The 9,170-nt window shown below is 41.6% G+C and overlaps 1 protein-coding gene across 8 annotated transcripts in view; it reads left to right on the top strand.

Moving 5' to 3' along the window:
- Positions 1-9,170, top strand: part of ntng1a (netrin g1a) — a 92,520-nt gene that overhangs the window by 35,883 nt on the left and 47,467 nt on the right. The gene's annotated exons all lie outside the window — the stretch shown is intronic.

Genomic DNA, 9,170 nt, shown 5'->3' with positions numbered 1-9,170 from the left:
AGATGTCTTTGAGCCAAAGATTTATTAGTTTGAGTTCAACTCAAAGGATAGTTGCATATGTAGTTCCTTTTTAACATTGTAGTTTATGTGTATGTTTTACCACTGCAATTTCTAATGTCTACAGACAAAATATAAAAATGGACTCATGGCTTGTCTTGTTCTCAAGTCTTAATATACGGTGAACAATTCTTCCTGTTATCTGAGTGGACAGTTTGATTGAGAGATGTAGCGTTGCAGCAGCCAGCAGATCGATGGTGCCCGGGTGTATTGGCTCACTGTAGAGAAATGTCATCTTAATAAACGATGAATGACACTTGTCTTTAAAATGGTGATCCATTCCTGATTTGGTGGGGGCAGCAGTGTAGCCGTCTGAAGAAGAATATATTTGAAACTACAAAGAACACAATCCACGGTGTACCAGGAAGCTGAGCAGTTTTCATTGTAGCCTATGAGTCACCATTTTATATAACAAGCATAATGCATAATGTAAATGACCAGTTCCAGAAAGCACTCGTTCCCAATTACTTTTTAACTTTAACTTGTATAAGTTACTCAGAAATTAATACCGCTGCAGTTTCCTTTTGTAGAAGTGCATAAAAGATTAGGCTTTGATTAGAAGTGGTACAAGTTTGTTATCTTTCTATATGAAGGGGCACTCGCTCGCGCAGGTCATTTGTAACAATTTTGAAGTTACGCTACACACACACAGCACTTCCACCATGATGAGCGCTGTCTGATCGCGGCCAGTTCTTCTCGGATCCACTCGAGTAGCCTGTTACACATAATGTCAAACAGACCTGGGACCTATACCTATACCTTATAACTCCTTCACCATTGATATCATTTCTACACTCAACACAACATATCTCCCCTAAAGAAAAGAATAAGCTTGCAAAGGATGCAGTGAGTTGTACACTTAGTGCTGCGTGCATACATTTCTTTAACTGAGAGTTACCTGTACCAAAGTACTGTGCCACTGTTCTGTACTGTAGCAATAACCAGTTAAGTTAAGTGCCTGTGTTAAAGGCATACTTACAGCCATCAAACAACCCTTGGCCATTGCTCTTGATCTACTTGCCTTCCTCTCACAAATATACAATCACTCTTTAGCGGGGGATATCGTCCTGTCCTCAAAACCATCACGCACTGGAACCCAATGGGGCTCGCACTGCCATATAAAAGATAATGGAATATAAAATTGTTTTTCCTTCCTCTCAATGTGCAGAGGCTAGGTACTGAAGGCTTTTCCCACCATTGTTTTAAGGCTCATGAATCTTCTAAATGTCCACCACTGATCGCGATGAACGCAACACAAGGACATTTACACAGCGTCTCGCCTCATAACCTCCCCTCAGTCGACTGGACGGCCCACACTGTGGTGCTTAAGGTTGTTGAACGGTGCAGCGGGTTGCCTTAGATCACTATTGCACTTCCCTCACTGGTGCCACAAAACAGCATATTTCATCTGTTGGACTCAAGAAGCGGAGGAGACGGCGATGAAAGTTTTTAACCTGTGTGTTCGGGGGGAGTGCCAGACGACTGGCCGAGGTTGCCAGGTGCTACACACAGCACATTTTCAGCTGCTCGGCCGCAGGGATCAATAGGGATACATCTTTGTCTGATTACAGAGATGTGCTAGCAGTGTGTGGGTGTGTGTGTGTGAGTGTGTGTGCGTGTGTGTGTGTGTGTGTGTGTGTGTGTGTGTGTGTGTGTGTGTGTGACCTGTCATGGTGAGACCAAGTTTATATGTTTAATTCTAACTTCCTCTTCAATTATTTTTCAATTAAAGTTCTATTGTTTTGTCTAACCAACAGCCCAATTATTCCATTTATAATGAATATATTAATGTGAAAGATTAGGATCAATTATCAATGCTGCACCCTAGTGTAGATGAGATGTGTGTGTAAGAAAGAGAGTGTTCAAAGGCTGTAAGGCCTAAATCAGGGTTTAGTCATCAACCCATTCCTTAACCTCATTATAATCATTCATTTAAGTTCCTGTGCTTTGACTGTTTTGACCTAAAGCTAACTGAAAATAACTAGCTTTGTCAAAAAACTGTATTAAAACCGTAATGCTAAAATGATGCCTGATATGAGACAGTTTGTGTGTGTGTGTGTGTGTGTGTGTGTGTGATTTCAGTTCCCCCGTCGCCTTGTTGACCGTCGTCTAGGCCGGTCGACCTCTGGCCGACCCTGAGCCATTTGAAAATATGATTGTAATCCTTGTGAGGATTTGGCCGGGGTGTCTATTACCACTGTAATCTGTCACACTGGCATCCAATATTCATTCCACGTCCAGGTTAAGCCCCTCTTTCTGTCTGCACCACCCATCACCATGTGTGAGGGAGGGAGAGAGAGGGAATCCAGGAAAGGTGTTGGCATGACTGGAGAGAGAGAGAGAGGTTTTTGAAATTGAGAGAGCACTGCTTCAATCAAGCCCCTGGGTCAGGGTGAAGAAATCTATTGTGGAACACAAGGTCTCATTAATGCAGCAGGGATATCTTTAACCCCCACAACCCGTCTCCGCACATACACACACACACAGGCGCCTTGCTGAGGAAAGAGAGGTAAAGATATGGAAGAGAAATGGATAGATAAGGGTAGGTAAGAGATTATGCATGTCTGGGGAGAAGGTGGGAGAAAATCTATACTGTTGATGCAATGAAATGTTCACACACGAGGTTCAAAGTTATTATAGAAATAAATGTAACAGAAATATAGAAATTGCAGCCCTTGTGCGTCCAGTTGATTTGTGGATTACTGTAAAACCATTATAGCAGTTTTTACTCACCTATACATTGATATTGTGAAGAAATATTTATCAATTTAAAGTTTAATGTGGGGGCTCTGTAACTCCTGGCTCACAACACAGCTAGCGGCTAACGACACTCATAGCGGCCACATCCTTAATTTTGCATAACTTTAAGCCTTTATATAATTTAAACGGGTGAGTTATATAAAGATGTACCCCCGTACAGAGAAATTAGCTTTAGAGACCAAAACCATTTTTTGTTCCAGGCTGTAAATATGTTTATTTCTGCTGTAAAGGTGCAACACAGGGGTTTATAGGATATAGGACTCAATTTAGGAGGAACTGCATTTTTGGCTTGGTGTTGCAGCACCGGAGGTTACCGCTTGGCTTCAGTCCTGCGTAACTTTGGACAGAACAGAAGATTTTTAAATGTTCTCTTCTCATGTTCTGCCATGAAACATTTTCACTGTGTGAGACGCTGCTTCAAATTAATGTTTTAATGATTTATGGACATCCAGCTGCAGTACTTGACCTTTAATCTAAATATCTTTTTAACCTCTGTAGCAATTAAAAATACTATCCTAACTGACAATTGAATATTTTAAAGACAGATGTTGAAGATCCAATGCAAAGGATAAGAGTGGGAGTGTGATTTGAAAATGATTGGAATTTATGGAGAGTATTTCTTACCAAACATGCAAAGGCTGGAGCATGTGGTGAGTAAGCAATTTGTTGCTCTCATTAGGAGTTCCTGGGCTCTGGTATCGATATGTGTTTAGAGATAAACTCCCTCAATCTGTCTCCATCTGTCTTTGTCTCTCCAATGCTACAATAACAGCACAGACTTTGACAGAGGATTGCATGCGTGTGTTTGTGCTGGTTGGATTGCATGTGTGTGTTTGTGCTGGTTGGATTGCATGTGTGTGTTTGTGCTGGTTGGATTGCATGTGTGTGTTTGTGCAGGTTGGATTGCATGTGTGTGTTTGTGCTGGTTGGATTGCATGTTTGTGCTGGTTGGATTGCATGTGTGTGTTTGTGCTGGTTGGATTGCATGTGTGTGGTGCTGGTTGGATTGCATGTGTGTGTTTGTGCAGGTTGGATTGCATGTGTGTGTGGTGCTGGTTGGATTGCATGTGTGTGTTTGTGCTGGTTGGATTGCATGTGTGTGTTTGTGCTGGTTGGATTGCATGTGTGTGTTTGTGCTGGTTGGATTGCATGTGTGTGTTTGTGTTGGTTGGATTGCATGCGTGTGTTTGTGCTGGTTGGATTGCATGTGTGTGTTTGTGCTGGTTGGATTGCATGTGTGTGTTTGTGCTGGTTGGATTGCATGTGTGTGTTTGTGCAGGTTGGATTGCATGTGTGTGGTGCTGGTTGGATTGCATGTGTGTGTTTGTGCAGGTTGGATTGCATGTGTGTGTTTGTGCTGGTTGGATTGCATGTGTGTGTTTGTGCAGGTTGGATTGCATGTGTGTGTTTGTGCTGGTTGGATTGCATGTGTGTGTTTGTGCAGGTTGGATTGCATGTGTGTGGTGCTGGTTGGATTGCATGTGTGTGTTTGTGCAGGTTGGATTGCATGTGTGTGTTTGTGCAGGTTGGATTGCATGTGTGTGTTTGTGCAGGTTGGATTGCATGTGTGTGTTTGTGCAGGTTGGATTGCATGTGTGTGTTTGTGCTGGTTGGATTGCATGTGTGTGTTTGTGCAGGTTGGATTACATGTGTGTGTTTGTGCTGGTTGGATTGCATGTGTGTCGTGCTGGTTGGATTGCATGTGTGTGTTTGTGCTGGTTGGATTGCATGTGTGTGTTTGTGCAGGTTGGATTGCATGTGTGTGTTTGTGCTGGTTGGATTGCATGTGTGTCGTGCTGGTTGGATTGCATGTGTGTGTTTGTGCAGGTTGGATTGCATGTGTGTGGTGCAGGTTGGATTGCATGTGTGTGTTGTTGGTTGGATAGATCCATTGTTTGTCTGCATTATGTGCGTCCAAATTGAATCTGAATAAACAAAACATAACATTTTATTTCATGAAATATCTTAAATCAGAAGGAACAATATGACGAGCAGATAAGCTGTTCCTATATGTTTTGTGCAGAACAATTCATGCTGAGTTGATCTTCAAGGCAGGAGACATCTTATTTCAAAGAACTGTATTTTAAGATCTCTACAAAGAAATGCATTATTGAGCTGGAAATATTCATCAACACTAGTGGAGCTGTTAAGCACGTTAGTGCTGTCATAACATTGAGTATAGAAGTCAGCTCATTTTGTCTAACTGCTTTTGTGAGTCCTTGGAGCTTAAAGTGTGATTTTCACGCTAGTCACATGAATTTTGCTAACATTGTTAAACATAGTTTAGAGGTTTGATTCCTTTTCGGTCTGTTTGCCTCTGGTTCTGCCTTTTAGAGATTTAAAAGTTAGAAAGTGGTCAAACTAATTTGAGGTACTATGACTGTCTGAGTCTTGATGCAGTGCTCTTTTGTCAAGAATGAGCTTCAGGTCCCGTTTTTTAACAATTTCTGCAAGGTTCGTTGAGAAGAATGAGCTAAAAAAGAACTAAAGCTTGTTATTTAAACAAATATTGCTTGCCGTTCACAATGTCTATCCTTTTATATTTGATATTATTAATTATTTCAAAGATCAGATCACATGTTAATATTGGTTTATTTCTCTCAAACACACTTAAGTCACTTTTTGAAATGAAATGTATTAGTGCCAGAAATAAAGAAGAAGATGAAAAATAAAAGAGGGAAAGAAGACTTCTGCTATCTGGGTTACAAGTCCAAGACATCTGTCACACAAACAGCTTTCTGTGATTGGTGAGAGCCCATCTATCTGGAAGGCTTGTCAGCAGTAAATTTATATTCCTCCAAGTCCCATCTTCCATCAGCGGTTATGGTGTGTCCAGGCCGAGACTGTCAGACACTGTGGTCGTATCTTATTTTAAACCATACTCGGTCAAAAACTCAGTAACTTAACTGATTGACGCTTTTTATATTTATACCCATACCTACTTTTCATGGATCACAACTTTGACCTCTGTATCAGACTGTTGGGACAAATACAATAACTGATGATAAAATGACACAAATACCCTCCCCCCCCTTACATAAAGGTTTATTCCTGGGTTCTATTGTTAAGGTAAAGGTTGAATCATATAAGATGAAACACCAGGGGGGATTATGTTTGCCAGGAATATACAGTAGTTATTCACATTTTCAAGTAATAAATCATAAAAATGTGAGAATTTGCATAAAAGTTAGAATAATTACTCAGTAGATAAAGTTCAGGTGCCTTTAATTATTTCATTCTAAAGGATAACTAAATAAGGTGCAGCACAGGAGCGTGTTTTTAACTTTACATTTATATTTGCTTAGATTGATTATTAAACTGTAGCCGTTAAAGGCAAAATGAAAGATCTCAAAACTGAAATATGCAGCCAGAATAGAGCGATGATTTACAAATGTTGTTATGATGTTAAATTGCTTCAGACAAGTATTATGAAGGCAAATGGTTCTATGGTTCTAACATGTCTAAAAGCCTCGTTCGGCAGAGCAAGGGAAAACCACTTCCCTGTGACCTCAACGCTACAAATAGCGCTGGTCTGTGGAGTGCAGCTGAATAGAATTAGTCTAATTTATTATCCTCTACGTTGCTGCATTGTTGATTTTTATTCCTCTAGTCGGCTGTTAAAATTAGCCTGAACAGTTTGACAATAATGGGGACAACACCAAAGGAATTTAGAGCAGCTACCTGATGATTTGTGAAATCCACCAACAACCATGTACGAGTTGGTGTACATGAACGCCCACCTGCACACACACACACACACACACACACACACACACACACACACACACACACACACACACACACACACACACACACACACTTGCCGTCTCGCTCCATCTCGCTGCATCACAATGCTAATAATCGGATTAAGCCGCTGTGTTTTGGGTGGGTCGAGGCCATCTCTATTAGCACCAATTTAGCGTGACCTCTCCGCTCCAGCAACATCAGCGCTGGCTTTGTAATCTGCAATGGCTCTCCCCCATCCTGGCCACTTATCATCACACTGAGATTAATAGAAACATCTTTTGTAATTACAGAAATGCTGCGTTGCCATGCCGGGTGCTGTCAATTATTTTAATGTGTGCCAAACCGTTAATCGGCTAACAGAGCCCTTAGTAATGCCCTCCAGTAAAACACAGAGATCTGACATTGATTTTCGTGATGCCGTACTCAGCATTTTATCTCCTTTCTCTTCTGACCGGTTGAGGTTATTGATCTTCATAAAGGCAGTATTTAGTCGTCCGGCAAGAAGCGGAGGAGACGGCGATGAAAGTTTTTAACCTGTGTGTTCGGGGGGAGTGCCGGACGATTGGCCGAGGTTGCCAGGTGCTACACACAGCACATTTTCAGCTGCTCGGCTGCAGGGATCAATAGGGATACATCTTTGTCTGATTACAGAGATGAGCTGGCTGTGTGTGTGTGTGTGTGTATGTGTGGGGGTGTGTGTGTGTGTGTGTGTGTGTGTGTGTGTGTGTGTGTGTGTGTGTGTGGGTGTGTGTGTGTGTGTGTGGGTGTGGGTGTTACAGTAATAGCCGATCGCTGGATCTGCCTGATCTAGACATAAAGGAACACAAAGCTTCACCTCTGACCTGATACATGTGCTCACATAAAGACTCTCTATGTATTGTTTGCTGACTTTTACTCTTCAAGACTGCAGGTCGAGGTTCCGTCTGAGTATGTGTGGATGGTGGCATACGTGCATCTTCTATTTTTAAGCTGTGGTGGAACAAACTATACTTCAACTCCACTGCATTTATCTAACAGCTACAGTTACTGTGTGTAAGATTAACTTCCCCAACAGTATTTCAAGTAGTTCAAATGAGCTCAACTTGCTTCAACATTAAAATGCTTCTAACATATTTTTGGATCAGTAATAATAATCCAGTAATATAATATACAGCAATATAACACTGACAGGCATCACTCTTCTTATGTATCTTTACTTTTAATACTAACATTTGTACTTGTTCTTAACACCGAGATGAGACTGTTAGTGGAGTATTTTCACATTGACGTATTCTTACTTGTACTTAAGTAAAGGATCTGAGGACTCCGCTGTTTATAAGAAAGAGTTAAGCAAAGTTATAGTCGAAAGGTCTGCACGAGTGAGGGTGAGGAAATAGTTGCTCAATGTAAAAATTAATTATTGTGTAACTGAAAGCTTGATGTCACGGCAGACCTGTAACTGAAACATAAACGTCTCTACCAACATTTAATATGATCTCAAACAGTCAAATCAACGTGACTAAGACTTCTTGAATTAAAATGGTAGCAATACAATATAATTAACTATAATTAATCGGGGCAATAAATGTCTTTTTTTTCTTACCTTCCAAGTCTACACCTGTGCTCCGAGCAGAGCGCTCCGTTGTCATTGAATAACAGTTTTAGGTCTCCCTCGATGAATGCACATTTCCAACAAGCCACAGTAACACAGTGAGCCATCCTGCATGCCAAGTGTGTTTTTTAGAGAGGTGCACACACCCTAAGCAGGCATAACTGTCGCATATGAGTTATTACACATCTGTCTGTGGATACACGGTGCACCAGATGCTGCACTTAATGGCATACCTAACCTCCCACCATGAGATGGTACACTAAAACCAGAGTGGAATTTTCCACCGGCAGCCTGCCTTCTTCCTCAGTCTCCTCTCAGACACCGCTGTCCAGTGCTGGGAGAAGCCTGTAGGGGATGGTCCAGACAGGATATTAATGGGCCCCTCTGACAGTCAGAAGACCTGACAGAGCTCTGTTTCATTGTCACCTTGCCTTGGAGGACAAGGAAAAACTTGCAAAGCTTATTAACCGAATGGAGCTATTTCTCCCTCTAACTTACTCGATCTCTGCCTCAACGCTTCATTAGACTGTCTTACATCAGAGGCCTGCTCCTCTCCCTGTGTCCTCACTATAGCCTCACACGCTCACACTCGCACAGGGCGACATCTCCCACCTAATCAAGTAGTGGATTATCTTGTCCTGATAAATTGGCGCTTGTAGCACTTGAAAGGTCCTCTTGGAGGAGAGCCTCCTCCCCCTGACAACTAGATGGAGCCCCCAGGGAGCAAGGAGAGAACATCGCCTGGTAATGATTTGTGGTAAATCGGACAAATGTTTTTGGAAAGACCTCTTTCAAGCAAACGGCGTGATGAATTTAAAGCTTGCGAAATAAAACTCTATAAACCACAAGTCAAATTCAGACACAAGGGATGAAAATAGACATCTATTAGCCCTTTAGGAATGAAGTTAGAACGACAATTATTAAATGGTCCAAAAGGTTTAGGTGAAGCCAGGTGCATAACCTTTTTTGAAGAGTCAATGTGCTTCGTGTTACTGAATTTGGAAAAAGTAAATAA

The sequence above is a fragment of the Cottoperca gobio genome, chromosome 20 (assembly GCF_900634415.1).
Source record: "Cottoperca gobio chromosome 20, fCotGob3.1, whole genome shotgun sequence".
In the NCBI taxonomy this organism is placed as follows: domain Eukaryota; kingdom Metazoa; phylum Chordata; class Actinopteri; order Perciformes; family Bovichtidae; genus Cottoperca; species Cottoperca gobio.
The sequence above is the reverse complement of the archived record's forward strand: the minus strand, read 5'-3'. Positions and strand labels throughout refer to the sequence as shown.